The sequence below is a fragment of the Panthera leo genome, chromosome B1, assembly GCF_018350215.1.
Source record: "Panthera leo isolate Ple1 chromosome B1, P.leo_Ple1_pat1.1, whole genome shotgun sequence".
In the NCBI taxonomy this organism is placed as follows: Eukaryota; Metazoa; Chordata; class Mammalia; order Carnivora; family Felidae; genus Panthera; species Panthera leo.
This window is the reverse complement of record NC_056682.1, coordinates 195,880,816-195,907,055: the sequence shown is the minus strand read 5'-3', so window position 1 is coordinate 195,907,055 and position 26,240 is coordinate 195,880,816. Positions and strand designations below refer to the sequence as shown.

The window sequence follows — 26,240 nt, the reverse complement described above, 5'->3', positions numbered from 1 at the left end:
ACATCCTGTTTTCTTTCAAACCAGGCAATCAGAGCACATTCCGAGGTTGGCACTAATACAAAAAAAGCAAATCTACAGTTCCAATGAGATTAATGTGTTTATTTGTACAACTAAAGGTGTGTGGCCAAATGTCAAAAACTTCAGCTTGGAATGCCATGATTTTTTTTAAAGTAAAAATATAAATTTCATTTTTAATGGCAGCAGTGAAAAGAAAGCCAGCATTTCACGTCCCTCCCAACCAAGGGCTCCTTTGTAGATTTTGGGGCATGAATTGTTCCACTGTCCGTTTCCACGTTACTGTTTTAGTTTCCTGGAAATGCTCGGGGCCTGATTTTCCACTGGCAGTCAAAACTGCTAAGGCTTGGTGCTTCCTGGAGTACGTAAAACTTTCAGCTTGCAGGAGGCTGAGTGTTGGCTCAGGTAACGGGACTGCATATCCGAAAGCTTGCTTTTGAGGGCCGGTTGTTAATGTGAAATGCTTTATAAAGAATGCTATTATCTGCCTCTAATGAAAGACTATCCCTTCACCAAATGGAGAAACTGGTCTCCCAGCACTCAGATTTTTAAAAACCGTTCTTTTTTTTTTTTTTTTTTCCTTTTTTACATCTCTCTTATCTTGTCATCAGGCCCTTCAGATGTAGAGGGAAGAAGGAAGAAGCAGGAGGCATCCTAATTGAAATTTCAAATTATAAAATATTGGAAGGTATACTGGGTAACAGCATGCTCTTTCCAATTACAAAGAGTTAATTTATGCTTTTTAATGAGAAAACTGACATTTTTCAGTAGGTACCATGTGTTCAGTGCTTTACATTTTACATTTGTTATCTTTCACCGTCCTTATAAGATACATATTGTTATGCGACCCCCCACCCCCTTACGTGATGAAAAATCAGAGAAGCTAAGTTATTTGTCTAGAGTCACATAGTGTTATAACATCGGGATTAAGAGCAATATTATTTGGAAGAGAGAGAGAGAGAGAGCAGAAGAGAGGGGCAGAGGGAGGAAGAGAGAGACAATCAAGCAGGTTCCACACTCAGTGCAGATCCGGACTTGGGGCTCAATACCATGACCCTGGGATCATGACCTGTGCAGGGACAAGAGTTGGAGTCTATGGGACACCCAGGGGGCTCAGTCGGTTAAGCATCTGACTCCAGCTCAGGTCATGGTCTCACAGTTTGTGAGTTTGAATCCCAAGTCAAGCTTTGTGCTGACAGCTCAGAGCCTGAAGCCTGCTTCAGATTCTCTGTGTGTGTCCCTCTCTCTGCCCCTCCCCTCCCCTTGTCTTCTCTCTCTCTCTCTCTCTCTCTCTCAAAAATAAATAAATAAACATTTTTTTTAAACGTTTTATTTATTTTTGAGACAGGGAGAGACAGAGCATGAACAGGGGAGGGTCAGAGAGAGGGAGACACAGAATCTGAAACAGGCTCCAGGCTCTGAGCTGTCAGCACAGAGCCCGACGCGGGGCTCGAACTCACGGGCCGCGAGATCGTGACCTGAGCTGAAGTCGGCCGCTCAACCGACTGAGCCACCCAGGCGCCCCTAAATAAATAAACATTTTTAAAAAAAGAGTTGGAGGCTAGGCTCAATCAACTGAGCCACCCAGGCACCCCTAGATATCGAGGTTTTAGAAGATAATTAGGTTTATGGGGTGCCTGGATGGCTCAGTCAGTTAAGCGTTTGACTTGGGCTCAGGTCATGATCTCATGGTTCATGGGTTCCAGACCCATGTCCGGCTTTGTGCCGATAGCTTGGATCCTGGAGCCTGCTTCAGATTCTGTGTCTCCCTCTCTCTCTCTTTCTCTCTCTCTCTCTCTGCCCCTCCCCTACACACACTCTGTCTCTCTCTCTCTCAAAAGTAAATAAACATTCAAGAAATTTTTTTTTTAAAAAAGAAGATAATTAGGTTTAGATGAGGGCCTGACCATAAGGCCCTCATGATGAGATTAGCATCCTCACAAGAAAGGGAAGAGATCTCACAGCTCTCTCTGCCATACGAGGACACAGTGAGAAGGTAGCTGGCCATCTACGAGCCAGTGAGAACTCTCACCAAGAATCAGCCAACACTTCAGTGTTGGACTTCCCAGCCCCCAGAGCGGTGAGAAATGAATGTCTGTTGTTTAAACTCCCCGGTCTCTGGAAATGTGTTATCGCAGCCTGAGCTGCCTAAAACAGCTGGCCAAAAAAATCAGAATGTAAGAATGTGGATGTTTATAAAACATCATTTATACATGTTAAGCTCTTAAAAACAGTCGACATATCATACGACAGGGAATTAATCAACTGATTAATGGCGAATCCAAACAATAAAATCATCTTCATTCATTTGAGGATGTGGTTTGTTATTGTATTTATTGACTTGGAAAATGGTCTACGTGTTCTTAATGAAAACGAACATTACGAGAGACTGTATCTTGTATGACAAGTAACATATTTACCTAGTCTTAGCTGATAATTAAACTATCTTTGTAAGCGGTGTTTTTTTTTGTTTTGTTCTGCTTTTTGAAAATTTTATTTTAGAGAGAGAGACAGAGGGGCAGAGGGAGAGAGAGTGATACAGACAGAATCCCAAGCAGGCTCCATGCTCTGTGCGGAGCCCAATGCAGGGATGGATCCCAGGATCCTGGGATCATAAGCTGAGAGGAAATCAGAGTCAAATGCTTAACTGACTGAGCCACCCACGTGCCCCTTTGTTATTCCTTATATAGAGATAAGAAAATAAGCATGAAAACTTAAGGGACTTGCAAAACATCTCTCAACCATTATGTGGCAGAAGCTGGATTTGAACCCAGTGCTGTTTGATCTCACAAGAGTAATTGAAGCCACTGGGCACCAGCTGTTTTTAATTGTACACCTACCTGATACGTGTATGTGATACTATGCATACACAAAAATTGCATACAGATTCATGGACATTAGTTAACTATAACCATGATTTAAATAATGAACAGAATTCTTTTTTAGGAAAGATCAGTCCCAAGCATCTTTCAAGTCTGTTCGACACTCTCGAAATTCTCTTAGTTCACTTTTTACAGAAAATTATATCATGATTTTAAATGTGTCGTAACTAAATATGAACTTGTATTGGAAAGAAGAGAAACATTAGTTCTACCAGCTTCTTTGTTGGAATTTCTAAGCCATTTGTTCATCACGTGACAATTAGTTTGCATGAACTAGATCATACCAACTGAAAATCCACTTAGCTGGGCCAGCATAAACTTCCTGAAGCCAAGGTAAGCAGAATGAATGCCAACAAGAGAAGAGATATATGCAAACTCTAGTTTTTACTATCTCTCTACTATGTCTTGTATATTACATTGGCATTTAATTTAGTCATATTTCAGGAGATTTAATAAAGAGAGTCTCCCTTTCCAGTCTGAATCAGAAAAAGAAACGGACCAAAGAAGTAAGAAGTCTACTCTACTCCTTATCTTTGTTTCTCTGCATAAAATGTCTCTCTGGTTTTTCTGGATGTTTTAAGATTTCCCTTCATTGGGGGCGCCTGGGTGGCTCAGTCGGTTAAGCGTCCGACTTCAGCTCAGGTCATGATCTTGCAGTTTGTGAGTCCATGCCCTTTGTCGGGCTCTGTGCTGACAGCTCAGAGCCTGGAACCTGTTTCAGATTCTGTCTTCCTCTCTCTCTCCCTATCCCCCTTCCGGAAATTAAGATTAAAAACTTAAAAAAAAAAGATTTCTCTTTATCACTTATGTTAACCATTATTTCTTCAAAAATATTTTTGTTCTCTCTCTGGTATTCCAACTGAATGTATTACCGCATCACTTAATATTGTCTTGCAGGTCACAATTAGGTATATGTATTTATATAAATTATATAATTATACAATTATATACTATATAATTATGTATATATAATTATGTATGTAATTATGTATAATTATGTATACATAATTGTAATTATATACAATTATGTCTATATAATTATGTACAATTATGAAATTACATATTTGATTGTATATATACAGATGAATATATGCAATTGTGTGTATACATATATACATACATATACATATTATGCATAGATATACATATATACCGATGTACATATATATCTTACTACATATATGCATATGTGTATGTGTAGATATATACATATATATCTATGTACATATATATCTATGTATAATATGTATACATATTATATGTATTATGTATATGTATGCATATACACTATATACTAATATATATCTATGTGTATATATTATATACATATACATATACACACACAGAGTATATTAGTATATTATTCAGTGTCTCCAGAAAACATTTATATATATATATATAATATATATATAAATATATATATAATATATATATAAATTATATAAATAATAAAAATATTATATATTTATATATAAACATATAAATATATATACATATACACACACAGAGTATATTAGTATATTATTCAGGGTCTCCAGAAAACATTTATATATATATAATATATATAAATATAAATATATAAATTATATAAATAATAAAAATATTATATATTTATATATTTATATATAAATATATAATATATTTATATATAATATTATATAATATTATATATATTATATAATATTATATATATATAGTATATTATTGTATAGTTTATATAGCACATAGTATATTGTATAATATATGATATAATATATAATATATAATAAGATATTTATATATAATAAATATATGAAGATATACACACACACACACACACACACACACACAAATATATGGATAGAGACAAAGAGAGATAGATTAACTGTAAGGGATCGGCTTAGATGATAATAGAGACCAAGAAGTCCCAAGACCTGCAAGTGGAGACCCAGGAGTGTGGAAGGTCTGAGTTCTGAAAGCAGGCGACCCAAGAAAAGCTGATGTTTCACTTTGCATACAAAGATAGGAGGAAACCGATATTCCAGTTCAACCAGTCAGGTAGGAGGAGTTCAGGGAAGATCAGTCTTCTTGTTCTGTTCAGGCTTTGAACTGATTGGATGGAAGACAATAATCTGATTTACTCAGTCTACCAACTCAGATATCAAGTCATCCCAAAACACTCTTACAGACACAGCCAGAGTAACGTGTGACCAAATATCAGGCAGCCATAGCCCACCCAAGCTGAGAAATAAAATTAACAATCATATGCATACATATATATTATACTATATGAGCTACTTTATATTCACTCATATAGGATCTATTTTCTCTATTTCATTTTAGATAATTTCTATTGCTGTGTCTTTAAGTTTGTTGATCTTTTCTTCATGAGTGTCTAAACTATTATTAACCCTATTCAGGGTATTTTTTATTTCAGACATTATGTTTTTAATCTCTATAGGTTCTCTTGTTTTATATATATGTGTGTGTGTGTGTATATACATATATATATATGTATATACACACACACACTCTCTCTATATATAATATATTGTATATATTGTATATATAATATAATATAATATAATACAATATGATATAATATAATTAATATAATATATTGTGTACTATATATATAATATAATAAAATATATAATATGTATATATATTCCATTTTTCAAGTCATTACTATATTTTCAATGCCTATTAAAATACCTGGAGCTTATTATAGTGTCTGTTTTAATGTCTTTTTTCCATTAATTATATGATCTCCATTATTTCAAGATCTGTTTCTACTGAAAAAAAATTTTCCCATGGGTCATATTTTCCTGCTTTCTCGTAATCTAGGGATTTATTAATTGAATGCTGGAGTTTGTGAATGCTACATCCTTGATTGCTAGATTTCAATACCTTAAAGAGTGTCAGGCTTTTGTTTTTAGTTGTTTTTTTTTTTTTAATTTATTTTGAGAGAGAGACAGAGAGAGCATTGTGGGGGTGGGGGGTAGAAAGAGAGAGAAAGAGAATCCCAAGCAGGCTCTGCACTGTCAGTATGGAGCCCAGTGTGGGACCCGAACTCACGAACTGTGAGATCATGACCTGTACCACCATGACCTGAGCTGAAATAAAGAGTCAGATGCTTAACCAACTGAGCCACCCAGCGCCCCAAAAGAGTTAGGCTTTATCTGGCTGGTAGTTTAGTTACTTTTGTGCTGGTTTAATAATTTAAGGATTTTTTAAAGCAAAAAGAAAATGACTACTCTTTATTTTATAGAAAGACTCCCAAGTTTTTAAAAAAATTACAAGTTTCTTTAAATTATCTGATTCTCTTGTGCTTTTAAATCAAGATTTCATTTAGTATATTTATTCTCTAAAGTAAGATATAATGGTAATTTACTGAAAAATGGCTTGCTGCATCCTACTGAAGTTATTTTTATCATAGTCCTTGCCGAAGAAGCTTCATAGAAGAACGTAAATGGAGATTTGATCTAATGCTTGGTAAACTGGTCTTGTTAAACAGATATTTAAATATGATATATTCAATTCCTAGAAAATAAAAATTACTTTATGGCTCTGCCACATTGGGTGATTGGGTGATTCTATGATGAAATAAATGTTGAGCATAATAAGTCAGAGTAAGCATTAGATTTTAAAAAGTATGAAGACTGTTTTTTAAAGGGTTTTTCCGGAAAGGATGAAATTAACGTAGCATGTATTATAGGAAAACATTGTATTTACCTCCACTGCACATTTTCTCCTTTGTCTTTAGTGATTATTCTGTGTATTCAACAAGGTATCTCCCAGAGGGATCTCTAATAATGCCCAATTCTGTGTGATCGTAGAACTATTTGACAGTTCCCAAGGAATGTTTTTTCCTTTGGGTTATTATCAGCTTTGTGGGATTTCACTCCATTCATGGGCAGGTTGGTATTCAGCTGAAGACTCAAGAAAACGGGATGCTGGGGTGGCTCAGTCAATTAAGCACCCAACTCTTGATCTCGGTTCAGGTCATGATCTCGCAGTTCATGTGATGAGCCCTGCGTCCAGCTCTGTACTGACAGCACAGAGCCTGCTTGGGATTCTCTCTGCCCCCCTGTCCCTCCCCCTGTTCACACTCTCTCTCTCTCTCAAAATAAATTAATACACATGAAAAAAAAATAGACTCAAGAGGACCCCTGTGAAGACATCTAGGACTCTTACACATCTCCTGCATGAGAAGGTCTGCATATTCTAGCTGCTGTGGTTTTCCTTATCCTTCTCTCTCCCTCTTCTACTCAGTAAAACTGCTGGTCTCTGCTTGGCTTCCCCTGACTGCACTTCATTCTGTAATTTCCTCTAGTCAGAAAGCTGGGACGATCACAGGCCTCACCTTGTTTGTTTTGTTTTGTTTTCAGACATCAGGGTTTTATTTTTGTTTTCGTTTTTGTTTTTGTTTTTTCTGCTGCCTGTTGCCCAACATGGTTAAAATGTTAAAATGTTCCTATATTTTAGCCATTTCTTTTTAGCTTACATGGCAGGACAGTAATTCTGCACTTTTTCTTTTCATCACGGTCACAAAATGAAATTAAAAATTCATTCCATATCCTAGTTTCCATCCTGAATGAAGTCCAGCCACGTTGAACAGTACATCGTCCTGGTGACTCTGCAATGAGATTAAATGCCGTTAAGACACTCAAAATGCCAACCATATGAAGATGCCCCCACATTTAATTTAAACTGTGTCCCATAATTTCAGGAAGAAATTAAAGTCCCAAAATTAAAAATTAAACAACTTTGCAAGTTAAAGTCCAAAGGAATTAAAGCTTAAAGTAAAATTCTTCTTCCTTGTAAATTAAAGTTCAAGAAAATTCAAGTCTAAAATTCATCCTTTGCAACTTCTTATTTGGCTCAGTTTCAACAAGACACTCTTGATGTCTGGTTGGGTCAGCATCCCTTTTATAGCACCCAGCAGACTCTTTGTCTCTCTGTCTCTGTGTTTCTGTCTCTCTTTGTCCCTGTCTCTGTCTCTCTATCCCTCCCTCTCTCTCCCTCTCACTTGGCTTCATCTGTATCTGACTTTTTAAAGAGTTTAAATATAATTCACCCTATCGCAGCACCAGTGATCATGTGAGTTATATCATGACTCAGAGAATATCATGTGAGTTATTACTATCCTCTTGCAAGGTTTAAGAACATGAAATAATAGTACCTCCAGTCACCAGGTACATTGAGTAGTTTTGTCTACTATCTTGTGTCTATTTAAAAATATATCTATATCCGTATTTATAACTGGGTCTATACTTATCCCTCTTATTTTCCATTTCTCCTTTTATCTTTGAAAACAATTTCTGATGCACAGATTCCTTCTAGCAATATAATGTCCACTCTTTCTTGATTAACCATTTTAAGTCCTTTGGTTCAGTGCCACTTTCTCCCACTTTCTGTGGAGTTTGTCCTAGCCATGCTTTTACCCTCATGAGGAATTATTAAATCTAGAGCTGACTGGAGACCATTTGAATTTTTTAATGTTTTTATTTATTTTTAAGACAGAGAGAGGCAGAGCATGAGCAGGGGAGAGGCAGAGAGAGAGCGAGACACAGAATCCAAAGCGGGCTTCAGGCTCCGAGCTGTCAGCACAGAGCCCGATGCGGGGCTTGAACTCACACACTGTGAGATCATGACCTGAGCTGAAGTCAGATGCTCAACCGACTGAGCCACCCAGGCGCCCTTGGAGACCATTTGAAAAGGATGAATCTGTGGGGTCAGATTCAGGTTTTGTGGGGTCTGAAGTTTGTACAACTCACAATATTCACTTACAAACAAAATAATGTGGAATTTCAATGATAAAACCAACTATGCCCTCTGGTCCTGTTCCCGTGTGTAGTGCCTGGGGCGCATCGGCACAGAGACAGCAGGGATATTCCTGGAATCACGGCCTATGCCAGGATGGCTAACACTATGGCCCTTCAGTAAGGTGACTATATCCACAAACATCTATCTTACCCAACTAAAAATAAATGTGCCCCCACTTTAACTTCCTTTTAATTGGATCCCCCAAAAAATGTCATGGCAACTCCCATCCCACCCATCAATTGGGGAAGAGATATGAAGGGGGAGTCAGGGTCTAAAAGACAATGGTCATAACTGACTGTGGCTAAAATATCTTACTTTTGCCAACTTTAAAAAGCACAGGACCTATGAACACATTTGCTGGGGAGCCTCACGGAGTTTTGGGGGGAAACTACACAAAGGGGACCCTAAAGCCTATGCTTTATCGGTTTCACCATAACGCCACTTATGGAGAGGTGTGTTCATGAATCCAAGGGTAGCCCCCGCTCCTAACAGAATGGAATTGGGAGCCCCTAATCTAACACCACATAACTACTCTCAGTACAAACACTTTGAAATCAGAGCTGCGCTACCTTTGTCTAGTTCATGAGTAAGTCATGTGCCATTTGCTAGAGAATATCTGAAAGTCCAAGAAGGCTCTTTCTCTTATGGTGAGACGTTTGCCTTGGCCAATCATTCTCGAGAAAAGCTGCATTGTCATAGTTTAAGATCAAGTCATAGAAATTTGGCCTACCTTCCTGCTGAGGTTATTTGTAGCCTGACCTGATTTGTGGCAATGGTCCACAGAGCAAGCCTCCGCTGGGGCCGTTATTAAGGACAGTGTGTGACTGGGGCTTCCACAGCAACCTGCATTTGTGCTATGGCCAAAGATTTTGTAACGTGTGGTCAGGATTTTAACAGCTACCTCAGGCCTTTCACCATGGAGTCTAGAGTCCATAACTTTACAGAACTCTCTACCTTTTCTGAGGGTAATATGGCCAATATTTGCTTACCAGACCTTAATGTCTGTGCTATTGTTGAAGAACAAGAACATCTATTCCATTACTGAGTCCAGGGGCTGTCATTTGACTGGGCTCCATGACCTACATATTTTCTGAGGTTCACGGTTGCATGAAACAAACAAGATCGAATCACCTATTACATCAGAATCTGTATATATGGTGGTGATTCTATAAAACATGATGTTTGCCTTTGCACAGAATTGCCCGACAATGCGGAAGTCAATTAAGTTCAAAGTCCCATGGGCTCTAAGGCCTAATGTAGGTGCTCAGATGACAGTGGTTAAAATCCAACTGACAAAAAATAAGCTTGTATCCCATCATAAGCCCGGCTGAAAAACGAAGCTTCAAATGCAATCTCCATACAATAGACTCAACCCTAAGCATGTTCCCATATATTATTCTTTTAATGTAAATATCTGTTGTAAAGATAAAGCTTAGAGCTAAAAATATTAATATTAGAGACATAGGCCCAGGGTTGGAATCCTTGCTCTGCCCTTTACTAAGAATGTGACCTTGGGCAACTTATTCCCCTTCACTATGCTTCAAATTCCTCATCATTACAATGACGGTAACAGTCTGACAATGTTATGATATAGTGTTGTTATAAAGACGAAGTGAGTTCATATATGTGAGGCCCACAAGTGCTCTGTAAGTGTTTAAGCATATATGCATACCTTAATTAATTTATCACAGCCTATTTCTCAAAACCCATGGGCTAATGCACCCAGTGAAATGAAGTCAATCTCCAGACTTCAGCTCCTTCACTGCCATCACCAACACCATGGAAGCTTGACCGTTAAGCTTAGTGCATGGAACATCTGTCCCAGTCCATCTGGCCCACGTTAGGATTTGAAAACGCTCAGTGATTCACATTCCTCTTTCTCTCCTTACATCTGAACAAATTGAGGACAAAGATAAGGAAGAGGAGTCTAAAATACCAATTTTTTTTTACTAATAAAGTTAATAATAATGATTATGCTTATATTTGTGTTCCTATGAGCTGGCTGGTACAGAAACTCAATTTTTTTAAATTTTTTTTAATGTTTACTTATTTTGACAGAGAGAGAAAGAGAGAGAGAGAGAGAGAGAGCATGAGCTGGGGAGGGGCAGAGAGAGAGGTGACACAGAATCCAAAACAGGCATTAAGCTCTGAGCTGTCAACAAAGAGCCTGATGTGGGGCTCGAACTTATGAACCTCAAGATCATGACCTGAGCTGAAGTCGGATGCTTAACCAACTGAGCCACCCAGGAACTCCACTCAGGGACAGCGAGCAAGAGCTGGGGAGGGGAAGAGAGAGGGAGAGAGGAAGGGAGAGAGAGAGGATCCTAAGCAGTCTTCGCACTGTCAGAGCAGAGCCCAAGGCAGGGCTGGATCTCACAAAGAATGAGAGCTTTACCTGAGCCAAATCAAGAATCAGACGCTCAACTGAATGAACCACCCAGGTGCCCTCAAAACTTCAAATAATTTAAGTAACTTACCCACTCAGCATGATCATCTCAAACCAGAACAGATCTCACTACATATTGTGTGTGTGTGTTTGTGCGTGTGTGTGTGTGTGTGTGTGTGTGTGTGTGTGTTTATTCCACTCTGTGAAAACTTAGAGTGGAACACGTATCCCTGAGAAAAGTAGAGTGGAACACGTATCCCTGAGAGCTCCATGCACCCAAGAATAATGGAGGGAGAAATGTGTCTCTGATTTCTTCTTCTAAACTCAACCATCAGGTAATCCCTCAGTAAAAGAGAAGAAATGAGGTGATGGGAAGAGGTCAGAAGCATTAGGCTAACTCGTAACCACTTGGCCATTGGCCCTGAAAGAATGGGTCCCCACACATGTCCACACTCGGTGGCTAAAGGGAACGGTCATGGATCGTTACTGATCTGAAACTCAGATAAACTTGGATGCTCTAGGTGAGGCAGTGCTGGGTTGCTGTGCCTCAACCCACAGGCTTCCCGTGTGGGCTAAGGTAATTGCAATCCCTATGCATTTATTCTGGGGTCTAGCCTGAAGGCCCAACAAAGACAAAGAACATTCTCCTCGAAGTGACGCCAAGAAAGAGAATGGCAACTCACAAGCTCTCTTCAGACCTAGACTCAGACCTGCACACTGTCCCCACACCCACATCCCGTTTGACAAAGCAAGGCACGCAGCCAAGCCAGAGTCAAGAGGTATGAGGCCAAAGCAATGGAGGACCTGGGTAGAGTATAGTGCAAGACCAGGGCCATTGATGCAACCCACTTCAAGTCCCTAATCAGAGTGTCTGGCATGTCAAGCAAGATTTCTCGTGCTCATCGGCATGCTAAATACTACTTATGGCAAACACGCCCATTTTGCAGACCCTTGCTCCAGACAACCCAAATAACACCAACAAACACACAAATGTGTGTTTGTGTTTATGGCAAACACAAAAACTCTTTGCCTGAGTTAACGCTGTCTAGTATAGGTGGGTATTCAATATTTATTGATGAAGGAAGGAAGAATGAATGATGAATAGTTGTACGCTTTGAATGTTACTTAAGCTCACTAAGTCCCACATTGGAAACACAGTTATGAATAATTTAGCTATTAAAAATGATCATGAATAAAAAATTTCTTGTTATTATTAATTCATAGGTTTGTACATTGATTTTTATAGGTGCTTTTGAAAGTGTGTGTGTGTGTGTGTCTGTGTGTGTGTTTTATTTCTCTGGTATTTCAGTCTTTGCCTTTGTATTCAAGGTTTGTTTTTCTCTACTAAATTATCCAATTTGTCATTTTAAAAAATACTCTCTGTTCTTCTGTATCTTTAAGGCTTTCCCTTTAGTCCTTAATCTTTTGTCTAGGACTCTGAAATTTAGTGATACAGCTTGGAAATGAGGCTGAGTGGCCAGAAATAGAAGGCCTTAGAGGTGTAGGGCCTTGCCTTCAACTAGACAGAGATTATATCTTGATTTCATGTTATTGCACTTTGTTTTTGAAACAGAAAGGATGAAAAACCTACTGTAACCTAAAAGGATAAGGTAAATATTGTGACAACATAAATGTCAGCTGTGGCTTAAGATTGACTTCGAAGTCTCGTCTTTCTAATAAATTTGCATATATTCAGTAAAACTACAAAGCAGTTTTGAGCAAACCTCAGAATATATGAATGCATATGAGTGTAAATGACATAAAAATTCCTGGATTGGAAAACCAGAACAGTTTTAAATAGTTGGCTCTCCTAAGTGTTTACTGAGCACGTACTACATTCCCAATACGGGGCTATTCTCCCAGGAATGCAAAGATTGAACCATCACAGTACAATGGACTTGGCAGAATATTGCCACTTACTCACTGGCCTGAGGCACAAGGTGCTTTAATTTGCAAATTCTTGCTTCTTGTTCAAATTTCCATTTGAGGAAACTGAGAAACTAAGTATAAACCGCATAGGAACAGGATGAAAATAAAACCCCAGAGGAAGACCAGACATGCAAACCCAAGCCCTGGAGCCTGGCCAGGTTCAAGACTCTGTCACTTATTAGATCTAAGAAGTAAGTATTTGTTACTATTGGCCATGTTTTCTCATGGAACACGGTACAATGAAATTTTCTCCCTCGTGGAGACGTTGTGAGGAATGAAATGGAAATCCAAGTCAATTGCTTAGGACAGTGACCAGCACACCCTCTGAGCTCAGTACATTTCACTGTGATTGGGGGTGAAATCCCCAGTTGACTTTCCCAGTCCCATAGTCCATGCTTCTTCGACATGCTCAAGGCTTTTTAAAATGATTAAATAAAATGACCCTTGGCATTTACTTTCCCTGTACCTGACAAGCAGTAAGTACTCAACAGACTTCTATTTATTTATTAAATAAATAGGGGCAGCTCTTTCTCTCTGGGAACTTAGTGGGGAAGAGCAAATACCTATTTGCATCCACGGTTAAATTTTGATGACTTCAAGTCACCATGACATTCAGTTTTCACAAGCAGGATGTGTTGCCCTCCTGTTTTAGAGTTCCTTACTGCCTAATTAAAATCAGCGTTTCCTTAACCAGATCTCACTTCTTGTTCATTAGCCTTGGCTCTGACTTGAGCCTTTTTTGAATCGACTGAAGAAAGATCAGGAAGCCTTTGCTGAAGCCAACTGTGTCACAACTGGACAATCACTGAATGAACAAACCGGGTGGCTAATACCCAAATCAATTTAAAGCAACAACTCTTTTGCCGGGGCTTACTTTGCACCAGGCAGCATGGTAGGTGCCGGACTCTACCAACGTTAAGGCAGATGGGTGTCTTTCCTCTTGACGAAAACTAAGGGTGGTAATTTGGGGAAAAAAGAGGCAAGAATAAAAAATTGCGGTGCATTTCACGATAAAAAAATCCCTAAGTGTTCATAACCCAATATTCTGTCAGCACCTGATGGAGGACAAGACTTCTTTAAGAAGTAATATTTGTCAATTTATGAAAAATATTTTTTCTAATATTTATTTACTTATTGATTTATTGAAAGAGAGAGAGAGAGAGAGAGAGAGAGAGAGAGAGGCAGATAGAGAGGGAGATAGAGAATCCCAATCAGGCTCCACGCTGTCAGCACAGAGCCCAACTGGGGCTCAAACTCACAAACCATGAGATCCTGACCTGGGACAAAATCACGAGTGGACACTTAACCGACTGAACCACCCAGGCATCCTAAAAACTTTTATTTTTTTAAATGTTTACTTAGTTATTTTGAGAGAGAGAGCATGAGAGTGAGAGTGGGGATGAGGCAGAGAAGAGATGGAGAGAGAGAGAATCCCAAGGAGGCCCTGCACTGTCCGTGCAGGACCCAACAGAGGGCTCGAACTCAACGACTGTGAGATCATGACCTGAGCCCAAATCAAGAGTCCGACGCTTAACCGACTGGCTGAGCCACCCAGGTGCCCCCCAAATCTTTTGTTAATGTGAGAAAATGACTGAAATGATACACAGATAGCTTGCAAATACATGTTATTTTAACTTGAAACTATAAATGCACATGAATTCACTGGTCTTGTGTTGTAGACCACATTCCTGCTGGAGTTTTACCTCTTTCCTGGACACAGCACAGCCACCGTGAATCATCTGTAATTTCCAGTTGAATTTTCCTTAAAATGGATCAGATTGTAAAGACACTTTTCAGACAATATTTACATAGCATTTAATCAAAACTTTAAAGTATCTTTCTGTATCTTACAGATACATTTCACCACATCATTATACAATTTGGCGTTTATATATGTTTTTAGTCCACTGTCCTTTTATGAGTCATTCTAAAATAGGTTAACTTTCTAAGAAAAACGATGACACTCAGGAGTTTGTCTTTGTGGCTGTTTTATACTTTGCTGGTTAGTATAACCAAGCTGGTTGATTCGTTGGTTCATTTGTTTTCTGGGATTCTGCAAGATAAAACCAAAGTTCAACAGCTTGTTAGCTAGAGTTCTAGAAGCTCTGGGGAACTGAACACAGAAGCTCTAGGGAAACCGACCCAAAGAACAAGCAGTGCAGAGGGAGTGACATGAAGTTTCTAGTATTAGCTTCCTGGGGCTGTTGAAACATATCACCGCAAATGGTGTTGCTTAAAATACCAGGAATTTATCCTTCCGGTTTAAAAAAAAAATAATGTTTATTTATTTTTGAGAAAGAAAGACTGAGACAAACAGGGGAGAGCAGAGAGAGAGAGAGAGAGAGAGAGAGCGCAAGACACAGAAACTGAAGCAGGCTCCAGGCTCTGAGCTATCAGCACAGACCCCTACGTGGGGCTCAAACTCATGAACCATGAGATCGTGACCTGAGCCAAAGTTGGACGCTTAACCGACTGAGTTACTCAGACTCCCGTATCCTCCCCATTTTGGAGTCTGAAATCTGAAAGTCTGAAATCAAGGTTTCGGGAAGATGTGATAAACTTGAAGACATAAAGAAGAATCCCTCCCTCCTTCCCTCTTCCAACTTTGGGTGCTCTGGGCAATCCTTGGCTTCTGAGACTCCTGGCCTGTCATATTGATCTCTGCTTTCAAGTTCACGTCGTCTTCCCTGTCTTCTCTTCTGTGTATCTCATGTCTCTCCCTCCTTTTCTCTTCTAAAGATACTTGTTATTGGATTCAGGGCCCACATGAGTAATCAAAGATAATCTCATCTTAAGGTCCCTCATGTCATTATACCCACAAAGGCTCTTTGTCCAAATAAGTTCACATTCACAGGTGTCCGGGATCAAGGTGGACATATATGTTGGGAGCCTTCCATTCAGCCCATGGCAGAGGTCTTCTACCATAAAAAGAACTCCTCATATCATCCTACTCCTCTACTTAAAACACTTCAAAGGCTTTAATCTCCAGCTGATATATATGCCACAATCTACCTTTCCTGACCTCTTCCCATACTCTCCATCATTGAACACACCTGCCACATTGACCCTCTTCCTGCTCTTCACATATCATATCTGTTCCTGTCTCTGGGGAAGTTTCCACGGTTCTTCCTGCTCGAAGTGTTCTGAAAATGTTCACAGAGCCCACTTCTCAGTATGCTGGGCTCAGCTGAGTATCCCCCTTCACGGGGACTGTGATGGCTTTGTATCAGTCAGATACCAACAGAAAACAGATGGCACACTCAGAGCAGGGTAATTTGACGATTTATTGTCAAGGTGACTATTTATGACCACGTAGGTATAGGAGAACCACAAGGGAGAGATATATCAGGATCCCTTAGTAGTGGTGGTGACCAGAAGCCAGAATGAAGAAGAGGAGTGTAGAGTCCTAGGAAAATTAACCTTCGTACAGAGTCAGCCCAAGGTGACCCTGCAGAGAGGGAGCAGAGGAGACAAATATTCTGATTTGACTTTCCTCCCTCCTCCAATCTCTACAGGAGACCAAATGGTCAAGAAAGCCAAGGGCACCTATGATGTAACCTCCCGGAGTCAGCTTTCTTCCAAATAGAGGGTAGCATAGAGATAAGCAAATATGTAGGGACAAATAAAGGATGTTCTGTTTTGGTATTTCATCCCTAGGCATTCGCTATCATCCCTCCCTGTTTCTCTTAATTTTCAGCACTTGGCTACTACATGAACCTACCCATTGTGTTATTTGCATCTATCCCACTCCAGTGTGTAAGTTCCATGAGGCCCATTTTATGTGTCATTCTATCTCTGTTGCCTGGACTTGTGCATGGTATACATTAAGTATTTGATATATATATCATCGGAGCTTAAATAAATAAAATCCTATAGGTATAAATCAGTGTTCTCCAGTGAAATAGAACCAGGAGGAGCTGTGTAGATACATTAAGAGAGAGAGATGTTTTTAAGAAATGAGCTCACATAATTACAGAGGCTGGCAAATCCAAAACCTGTAGTTCAAATTCCCAGGCTGTCTGTGGGTAGAATTCCTTTTCCTTGGGGCAGGTGGGGCTTTTGTTCTATTCAAGACTTTACCTGATTAGATAAGGCCCACAGCCATTTTGGAGGACAATCTGCTCTACTCAAAGGGCACTGATTAAAATGCCGATCTCATTCAAATACATCCGCACTGAAACATCCAGAAGAAAGTTTTACCACGTGTCTGGGCAGTGTGGCCCCGCCAGGCTGACACATAAAATTAAGCATCCCAATACCATACTATATTAAGAAGTCACACCATTCCAGCTATAGGATCATTTTTGAGTATTTTCTGTGTGCTTGCTGCATGTATTATCTCATGCATTGCTTCATCCATTCCAGAAGGTATGATAAGCATCTTCTCTTTCTAGCTATGGAAAATAAGACCGAGCATGATTAAATAACCCATGCAGGTAGAACTGGTTATTGACATCTTCTGCCTGAAAATCTGTGTTCTTTCCACCGGTTATGGAACGAATTACCTATAGAAGTCGAGCTCCTAAAAATTAAAAAAAAAAAAAAACAACAAAACACATTGAAGCAATGATAGAAAAATGTTAGGGAAAGTTACCCTTTCGTCTGTTACCGTCTCCTTAGTTGACCTGAAGACATGACCTGATGTTGTAAATTCTTGGCTTTCTCTATAAAAGGGATTACACTACGAGATTCCTCATCGGTTATGTTTTTGAAGCCCATAGAGAGGAATCCTACTCTTTTGCCTCCTGATTGTGTCACTGAGATGCAGATTTCGCGACTGTCGTTTGGGAAATATGGCACTGTCCCAGACCTCAGGGTATTAGTGCACGGTGATTTAGATTTAGAAGCCAAACAACACTAATGCTAAATGCTTTTTTTTTTAACTTTATTTATTTATTTTGAGAGAAAGAGGGAGCAAGCGTGAGCAGGGGAGGGGCAGAGAGAGACAGAGAGAGAGAGAGAGAGAAAGAATCTCAAGCAGGCTCCACGCGGCCAGTGCAGTGCCCAATGCGCGGGACTTGATCTCATGAAGAGTGAGATCATGACCTGAGTCGAAATCCAAAGTCAGACATTTAACTGACTGAGCCATCCAGCTGCCCCAGTGCTAACTGTTAAGTAGCCAGGTAGGTGTAGAAAGGTGTAGAAAGGCACAACAAAGGAGAGAGTCAGAACCCAGCTGCCCACACAATTCAAATAAATTCTCATGAGAGCAGGTCTAAAGATACAGGTTTAATATTGCCAGGGGCAGGAAGCAAACTGAAGACAGAGAGGCAGCAATCAATGAATATTCTTCTCCTTTAACTAAAAATGCTAATATGTATATAAATTGCTGACTGCTGGTATTTAGCCCAGGAAAGCTTTATCACTATCTACTTATTTATAAATAACCTCATCATTTCCAAATGATATTTGAGGCAAGTTATAGTCTAACGGTAGGTAGGAGAGATGATTTAAATCTCCAGAGCGAGTGCAGTAAGAGAGGAAGTGAAAAGAAGTGGAGAAAAAAGCTTATTCACGCTCAGCACGGATTAAGAAATTTTACCGGAGAAACTTTAATTAAGAAATCTCTCCTGTTCATAGTTGTACTAGTCAGCTCAGGCAACCACATCACAGCACCGCAGGGCAGCTAAGCAACAGAAATTTATTTCTCACGGTTCTGCAAGCTGGAAATCCCAGATCGAGGTCTGGAGGGGTTGGTTTCTGGTGAGACTTCCCTTCCTGACTTGCAAACAGCCACTTGTCCTCACATGACCTTTCCTCTGAGCAAGCAGAGAAAGAGAGAGAGAGAGAGAGAGTGCACTCCTTTTCTTATAAGGCCACCAGTTCTAGAAGATTAAGGCCACACCTTTGTCACCTCATTTAACCTGAGATAACACCAAAAGGCCTTCATTCCAAATAGAATCGCCTTTGGGATTAGTTAGGGCTTTGGCTTAGGAATTTGGGGAGGTGGGACACAATTCAATCTGTAGCAATACTTCAAACATTAAATTGTGAACTATGTTATTATTCCTGAGTCCTGTGCTCCTTGGAAATTCAGGTCAGGCTGAGTCTTTTGCGGTCAGTTTTGCACCTTTACCTCTGACTTCCCAGGTCTGGTTTCTGGCCCCCCCTTCCCACTGGGCATCCATGGATCTCTGGTTTACATCTCTCAGACACTTAGCTCATTGTCTCCTCTTCTGGTAACTCTGTCTGCAATGGATTAGGAGGTTCTGATAGCGAGGACTGTGACTTAAATGTCTTGAATGCATTCACTCAGTCAAATATGCATTGACTTCCATTTTGTGACAGGGACAATTCCTCAGATACGTCCTCTGCCAAGTTTCTTATTCCCCCTGGCCTCATGGTGCTTACATTTTAAGGAGCGGACGTGGTGCAAATGAATACCAGTCAAAACCAATTGAAGCAAGGCAGAAGAGAAATATCTGTGCGTGGTGAGTTTTTCCAAAGTGGTTAAACCAGTGACTGCCATAGAGTAACAGGGAAGTATTTACTATTTACAACAGAAAAGGAAGACCTCTACTGTATGAAATTACACCTTAGCTGAAATCTAAAGATGTGAAAGCAACGATCCTGCAGATTACTATTCATCTATGTTCCAAGAAGAGGCAACGAGGGCAACGATGTGGAGAGAGTGGCGAATACCTGGGCAGCTAATCAACTTACCAGGGGCCAAAATAGACTGCAGGTGGAGAAATCATCAAGGGCCAGGTCACAAAAAAACACGTGACATGGAGGCCGGTACAAAATAGGAGTTTCTAAATGTGGCTAAATAAACAAAAAGTGTCCAAAGTGCGGGGCAGGGTGACCAAACAAGGGTGTGTCAGCCAAGGATGGAGGCACAGTGCTAAGCCCAACACCGTTTAGAGCCTATGCCATAGGAGGGCACTGAGCAGATACCCCTTGTTCTTCCTTTTCCCTTATCTCCAGCCTCATGGTTTCACTCCACCTCTCCTGCCTTTCAGAGTTGGATGGTTTATCTCTCTATAGGCATCCTTTTTGGTAGAGGACAAAAAGCAGTTGTCATTTGACTAAGAAAGCACACTATTCCTTAAAAAAAAAAAAGAGAGAGAGAGAGAGAGAAAAAGAGGAGAGGAGAGTAAAGGAGAAGGGAGGAGAGGGTGTGGGAAGAGGAGAGGAGGGAAAAGAAAAAAGAAAAGAAAACAAAAGAAAAAAGAAAAGAGAAAAGAAAAGAAAAGAAAAGAAAAGAAAAGAAAAGAAAGAGAAAGAGAGAAAAGAGAAAAGAAAGAAAGAGAAAGAAGAAAGTAAAAGAAACTGTATAAAACTTGGGCCCTACCAGCCCTCCCAGTTAATTTAAGCTAATAATCACTAATAAAAAATCACTAATAATAAAAGCTAATAATATTAGCTTAATTTAATTAAGCTAATAATTTAATTAAGCTAATAATCACTAATAGTCACCTATCATGTGCAAAAGATTTGACTGTTTGCTGCAGGAATTGCTAAGATGAACAAACCACAGTCTCTGTTTCAAGGAACTGACCACACAAACCCTCCCTTGACCAAAAATCTCTATTTCTGATAAATATACAAATTAACAGGGTCCAATAAAGGCTGTTAATGGCAACAGAATGCAAGATGTATAGCGCCATTTGGAGATGTAATGAGACAACACGCCTCTACCAAATATCCTAGAGCGTGAGGCGCCTGGGTGGCTCAGTCAGTTAAGTGTCCAACTTCGGCTCAGGTCTCGATTTCATGGTTCGTGCGTTCAAGCCCTGTGTCAGACTCTGTTAGCTTGGAGCCTGGAGCCTGCTTTGGAGTCTATGTCTCCCTCGCTCATGTGCTCTCTCTCGCTCTCTCTCTCTCTTTCTCAAAAATAAAATAGAAAATGAAACATAAAAATAAACTATCCCAGAGCAGATCACAATGTCCAATGTAAGGAAAGTTTCTAATAAATGTTACATGAATGCTTTTGGCACACAGGTTTCATAAGACCGTGTTAGCACCGCAGAAGTGTGCTGGGACCATCTGACCATTTAATTTTCAAATTATGTGTCTAGGTGCATTTTCTTTTTAAAAAATTGCATATAAAAAGAATTAGCTGGAATAATAGCTCTGATCATTGTACGATAGCTCTCGGAGGCTGATAGCAATTGATGCCATGTAATTATTCAAACGAGCGGTTAATCAAAACACACTGACCAGAAGTACAATGTATTTGATTTCTTCACTGAAACTCGATAATCATGGCTACATGTGACAAGTAATGGTATTTACTAGACATTTTCTTTATATGTAAAGAAAATTGGGACTTTAAGAATTGCCCTCACAAGTTCTCTTTAAAAGACAATTTTGTTCACGTAGTTATAATTCAGCCAACAATAGTTACGAGAGCATTTTTTTGAAGGTTAATTTTGGCACAGCTTGGTTTAGACTAAGTAAGGACTCTATGATGTTTACACACTATAAAACAGGCATGTTGCTCAGGGACATAAGCCTGGGCTGCAAGATGTCATTTTGTATTTGTTGATAGAGAAATCAACACTATAATTAATTAGATCTAGGAGTGCCGTCAGCTGGCTCATTTGCCCCCGCAGAACTGGTTCCAAAAATCTCTCTCCTGGTCAAAGTCCTGTTCCTGTTCATTATTTCCTGTCAACTGAGCAGAGATAGAAGTCAGGAGTCATCGACTTTCAACCTGTATGCATGTCAATACGGCGGCCAGCCTTTTGGGGGTACTTTTCTACCTATGTTTTGAAGTCCTTGGGAGATCACAGCTCTGTTCTAAATGCTTTATTTTCTTTGAGCCTTGCCATAGCCACATGGGGTAGACCAAATGCAAAATCATATGCTATTTTACAGTTGAAGATGAAGGTCTGAGTGGCCAGTAACTTGTAACTAGCAGATGGGTCCAGAGGGCTTACAGAATGGATTTTGAGAATCCTTATTTTCACCCACTCCCCTCCTGGCAACATCAATTCTTTCTTCTCCCCAATTGCACAGCTTCATGCTGAGAGTTGCTTTCTTTCCTTCTCAGGAGGGCCTCTCAGCCATCCCTCAATTACAAATCCTGCACGGGACCCATTTCCAAAGTCTGGCAAAGTGTGGTCATTTTTCAATCCAGCGGCAGACATTACCTTAGAAACCTTCGTGAATGGTGGGGAAGGAAACTATTAAAAGGAGAAAATAGAGAGAAAAATTAAAGTGGAAAAAAGCTCTTATATCAGCTTTTCCCAGAAACAATGCTTCAGCTATTACACAAAAGAAGAGGCCGTCTCTTGCTGGCACAGAAGAGAATGGGAGGGAGGCTAAGGAAATTGGTGAAAAGAAACACTAGAAGTTCCAGAACAGTTGGCTACACATACCATTAAATTATTAGGGCGGGGGGCGGGGGGAATCATTCACTTTTACAAGAGGTAATGTCACTAACATGTCTTTATTAATATACATGTTTTGTTTATTTTTGTGTTTTTTTTCAATTTTAGAAACATCATCAAAAATTGATGAAAATATTTGAAAAACAAGGAAAAAAGGTAATTACATATATTCTCATCTCCCAAACGTAGACGCTGTCGTGTCTATGTTCCTTCCTTATCTTTGTATGCAAATGCACATTGTTTGATAGAACATTCTTCCAAATTGTCATAAAACATTTGTAACTTGCTGCGGTTTGACCTGGGGAAGCATGGGGCTCTGTTTCAGGAGGGTACACTCTTCTAAAACAAACTCGATAAAAGCATACCGGTAACAACCTCATCACCGATGCTCTGTCTTGCACATGATCCCCAACCTCTATAGTTCTACTGTGAAATGGAACAATCTTAAGGCATTGACCATTTCTCCCTGCCCCAATCTAAAGGGTCTTCTTTCTTGAAATTTACTCAGTGCCCTGTGACCTTCTAAAGATGGCTGCCCTGAGTTTGGACCAGACCCATCTGAGGTTTCTCCTCCTTGGGTGCCCAGTGACCCTCTAAGTTACCCATGTGTATGCCCGGTGCACCCGAACACTCCAGCAATCTTGCCTTTGGGTTTGCCTGAGGCTAGGGCACTGGTTCCGGGAGGTAGGTCTGGTCGGGGTACTTCACGTTGACAGATGCTATATTCCCCCTTCACAGGGCCACACCATAATAGTACCCACCCGCTGATAACCTCCCTCCAATGTAACTGAAAATAAGTCCCAAAGAATTCTACAAAAGAGAAGAAAAAAATCACACACAAAGTACCCGGGAGATTAGATAACGTAACATCTAGCAAATATTTGGATCTGAATACAAGTGAAATGTAATGAAATAAACAGAGAAGTATTCTGAAAAGCTAAGTCCAAAAAAATTAAAGAAAATATGCTTTTCAAAAGCTGTAATGAATGAAATTCAAAGACAGAAAGTAGGAAATAAGTGTGCATCCACATATTTTAAATACTTAAAGATTTATTATTCTTATAAATAAATAGCTCTTTAGATCAAATATTAAGAAAAAAAACAGTGACTACTGTTTGGTATTTGGTATGGCTCATACGCACTTCATAAAATAAGAAATATCAGTGTTGATAATATTGAGCATTACATATTCATTTACAGATGACAGGTTAGGGGCGCCTGGGTGGCTCAGTCGGTTAAGCGGCCAACTTCGACTCAGGTCAGGATGTTGCGGTCCAGTGAGTTCGAGCCCCGAATCGGGCTCTGTGCTGACAGCTCGGAGCCTGGAGCCTGCTTTGGAGTCTGTGTCTCCCTCTCTCTGCCCCTCCCCACTCATGCTCTGTTTCTCTCTGTCTCAAAAATAAAATAAACATAAAAAATTTAAAAAAAAAAGATGACAGATTAAAATAATGCGTTTGTCTCCGGCCAGTATGGAGCAATAAGAGAGTTTTAACATACAGTAGGTAGACTAAGAATCACCAGAGTTGATAGATAGAGTTTGACGTGGGGGGAAAAAATTATATGCTCAGAGAGATTCATACCAGTATTATTTATAGAGCAAAAACCTGGAAGTATCTAGCTGTTGAATAAATATTCAAAATGATTAAATTAGAGTATCTCCACATATTATATTATGCAGCCTTAAAACGGTGTTTATAGTGACTTGTCAGTCATGTGATAACTTTTCCTGCCATGTTAGGTGACAGACACAGGATATAGTTGTGAGAAACACGCATGGAAGCACTTAGATGGAAATCCTCCAAAATACATTTTTATAAATGGATATTTTTACATCATGTGTTCTTAAACTTGAGTGCAGTGAGGAATTTGTCCAAAGTGCAGATTCCTGGTCTGCAGTCCTAAAATTTCTGATTCACTGGATTTGAAAAGGAATCTGCATTTTTAAACAGGCTTCCCGCGTGCCTTTGATACAGGTGAGTGCCGACTCCACCTGAGAAACATGGTTATAATTTGTGAAATGATGGATGCAAGTATGTACAAATGCATGCAAAACCATACATGACATAGGACTATATAATATGTACTCTGCAATATAAATATATAAAATGTATAAAAATGTAGTCCTGATTATACCTGTTTCTTTTTAATTTTAAGAATAATTTTCCAATATGTATGAGTAGTTTTTTTTAATCTGCTTTTTTTTTTTTTTTTTTTTTTTTAATTTGAAAGGATTTGTAAGGACACCACATTCACTGGAGATAATTCTTGCTGTCTTCAATATGCTTCTTCTGGACATTTCTGCTTTAACTGGGAAATCATATTTCTCCTTTGCTCATTTTAAATCTCTACCCTCTTGGGGTGTCTGGGTGGCTCAGCCGGTTAAGCGTCCGACTTCAGCTCAGGTCATGATCTCTCGGTTCATGAGTCCGAGCCCATTGTCAGGCTCTGTGCTGACAGCTCGGAGCCTGGAGCCTGCTTCGGATTCTGTGTCTCCCTCTTTCTGTGCCCCTCCCCAGCTTACTCTCTCTCTCTCAAACCTAAAAAAAAAATTAAAAATTAAAAAAAATAAATAAATAAATCTCTGCCCTCAGTGGAAACCAAATGCAGTCTGAATGGCAGATTCTGGTTCTAGGGACTCCTATGAAACTGATAAGAGGGCAGAATGGAGCTGACATCGGCAAAGTGGCCTAAAAGTCTGTTCTGCGGAACCTGAGGCTCTCTCTGGGGAGAGCATGCATGAAGAGTGTAGGGTTGAGAGCCTATGAAAACAAGGATGGTTGATTTCAGCTCTAGGGACTACCAGAGACACTTGGAAGAGGGTGTTTGCACCCCAGGGAAGCAGTGGGAGGCTCTGTATAGCCGCCTTCCTTGCACGAGAACAAAAAACACCCGCTGACTCTGATTGAGTTGACAATGAAGGATCCATGTGATGTCAGAGAGAAGCTCAGCTTCAGGATGGGCTCAAATATTGCCTCTAAACTACTTGCTTCTGTTCCGCAGACCTGCCAGGTAGACACCGGGCCATAGGGTGATTCAAAGGAAAGAACACAGGCTTCAACACAAAATCGAAATGGACTTCTTTGTCCTACTACACCAGCTGTTTGCACTTGGTAGTCAATTGACAAGTCTTGCTTTACTCGTCAGCATAATGGTTGATTGGAATAGTTGTTTATTCAAAGGATGTAAAAATCCTGACTTGAAGGGGCACGTGTACCCCAATGTTTATAGCAGTGGTATCGACAATAGCAAAATTATGGAAAGAGCCCAAATGTCCATTGACTGATGAATGGACAAAGAAGATGTGCGATATATATATACAATGGAACACAACTCGGTGATGAAAACGAATGAAATCTTGCCATTTGCAACAACGTGGTTGGAACTAGAGTGTATTATGCTAAGTGAAATAACTCAGTCAAAGAAAGAGCAATATCGTATTTCATTCATCTGTGGAATTTGAGATACACAACAGATGAACATAGGGGAAGAGAAGGAAAAATAAAATAAAAACAGCGAGGGAAGCAAACCATAAGAGACTCTTAAATCAGAACACACTGAGGGTTGGTGGAGGGGAGGTGGGCGGGGGGATGGACTAAATGGTTGATGGGCATTAAGGAGGGCACTGGTTGGGATGAGCACTGGCTGTTGTGTGTAAGTGATGAATCACTGGGTTCTACTCCTGAAGCCAAGACCACATTGTATGTTAACTAACTTGAATTTAAGTTAAAAAAAATGGTTGATTAGAGAGAGAAACTTCTCAGGTATGGAATTTTCTCACCCGATTTTTGGCACAAGAGTATGTGACTAGTCCTAACGTGAACAATGACATTTCTGGTATTAATGGAGGCTGAGGAAGACTGGCCAGGATGAGTGGGGGAAGGG

The 26,240-nt window shown here is 39.8% G+C and overlaps 1 long non-coding RNA gene across 1 annotated transcript in view; it reads right to left on the bottom strand.

Annotated features, from left to right (window-relative positions):
• Positions 1–7,323: 7,323 nt before the first annotated feature.
• LOC122218613 overlaps positions 7,324–26,240 on the bottom strand; it is a 48,030-nt gene continuing 29,113 nt past the window's right edge. Inside the window, exons 6-8 of the long non-coding RNA XR_006202028.1 lie at positions 14,724–14,782; positions 13,895–13,970; positions 7,324–7,515 (exon numbers count right to left, since the gene is read on the bottom strand). This is a non-coding gene — a long non-coding RNA (uncharacterized LOC122218613). The remainder of the gene's footprint in view (positions 7,516–13,894; positions 13,971–14,723; positions 14,783–26,240) is intronic.